This window comes from Balaenoptera ricei, chromosome 11 (genome assembly GCF_028023285.1).
Source record: "Balaenoptera ricei isolate mBalRic1 chromosome 11, mBalRic1.hap2, whole genome shotgun sequence".
Classification (NCBI taxonomy): domain Eukaryota; kingdom Metazoa; phylum Chordata; class Mammalia; order Artiodactyla; family Balaenopteridae; genus Balaenoptera; species Balaenoptera ricei.
The window spans coordinates 55,967,613-55,969,381 of record NC_082649.1 but is presented as its reverse complement, the minus strand read 5'-3'; the positions used below and the strand labels follow the sequence as shown (position 1 = coordinate 55,969,381).

Here is a 1,769-nt window from a genome sequence, read left to right as displayed (position 1 = left end):
GCAATGTCATGGACCAGGTTGGTGGTGGTTTATAGTAGGGAAGATTTCTTAAATATAAACTGAAGCATCAGGGAACACTTTCTAGTAGATGGGCCATCTAAGAGGCAAACAACATCATTATCTAACCTTTCTCCTCTCAGATATGTTGCAGGCTGTCAGAAGATGGCATGGTTTGACTTTAACATTTCAGGTGTGAGTAACTTATGGGGCAGAGTAAATTAAATGTAAGAATATTAAGTATTGGGGAAAAAAAAAAAAAAAAAGAATTGGGGCCTTTTCCGGTCAGCGGCCTGAGGTGACCTCTAAAAATGGTTCGCTATTCACTTGACCCAGAAAACCCCACAAAATCATGCAAGTCGAGAGGTTCAGATCTTTGTGTTTACTTTAAGCACACTCGTGAAACAGCCCAGGCCATTAAGGGTATGCATATCTGAAAAGCCACCAAGTATCTGAAGGATGTCACTTTAAAGAAGCAGTGTGTGCCGTTCCGTCGTTACAATGGTGGAGTTGGTAGGTGTGCCCAGGCCAAACAGTGGGGCTGGACGCAGGGTCGGTGGCCCAAAAAGAGTGCTGAATTTTTACTGCACATGCTCAAAAATGCAGAGGGTAATGCTGAACTTAAGGGCTTAGATGTAGATTCTCTGGTCATTGAGCATATTCAGGTGAACAAAGCCCCCAAGATGCGGCGCAGGACATACAGAGCTCACGGTCGGATCAACCCATACATGAGCTCTCCCTGCCACACTGAGATGATCCTTACTGAAAAAGAACAGATTGTTCCTAAACCAGAAGAGGAGGTTGCCCAGAAGAAAAAGATATCCCAGAAGAAATTGAAGAAACAAAAACTTACAGCCTGGGAATAAATGCTGCAAAAAAATAAATGCAAATAAAAGTAAAAAAAAAAAAAAAAGAATTGGGGCATCAGGCATTGAACAGGAGTTACATGTGTATAAGTTGAAGTTACCCAGAGTAACGGCAGGACTTGAAACTGAATACATGACAGCAAACCAGGAGACAAAGAATTGATCAGTTCAGCTGATTAACTGAATTAGTTAGAGGTTAAAGGGCAGAGGGTGGTATCTCTAGAATCAAATATATCCTTTTACTTGAGGGTGGAGGAGAAACGGTCTAGAACTGTGATGTCCAATATTGTAGACAGTAGCCATTTTTGACCATTCAATTTAAATTAATAAAATTAAATTAAAAAATCACTTCCTAAGGGACACTAAACACCTTCCAAGTGCTCCACAGTCATGTTTAGCTTGTGGCTACCATGTTGGACAGCATGGAAATGTCGTAAACACTTCCATCAGAGCAGAAAGTCCTATGGCAAAAACCTGATGAGAAATTCCAACCTACCTCCAAAGCCTGGGGTATACGAAGTACAAAAGCATGAGCAGCACAAGATTGAGATAACTTCAGGGGGCAAATGTCCTCATTAGAGAAAAATGTATATGTTGATACCAGAAGGAGAAGAGAAATTTCAAGCTGTTAAGGAGGAAAAGCGGGTTTCTTTGGGCTCAATGGAAAGTCTTGAGATGGAAGAAGTGGACAGAGCTAGAGACAAAACAGGAAGACTAGAAGAGCTTGGGCCAGGAGGTGAGGGAGAAAGGAGTCCAGCAGAGGAGATGAAGACTGACAAGGATGTCGGGGATGACAGGAAGGTTTCCAAATTAATTTATCTCAGGATTACTGTGGTGGGAAAGGGCTCAGGTCTGAGCTGACTGCACTCCCAAGGGAGGCACGTTCCATGTGAAGAGAGCAATAAA

The 1,769-nt window shown here is 42.3% G+C and overlaps 1 pseudogene; it reads left to right on the top strand.

The window, feature by feature from the left end:
- Nucleotides 1-275: 275 nt before the first annotated feature.
- Nucleotides 276-900, top strand: LOC132374081 (large ribosomal subunit protein uL22-like; annotated as a pseudogene).
- The last annotated feature ends 869 nt before the right edge of the window (nt 901-1,769 follow it).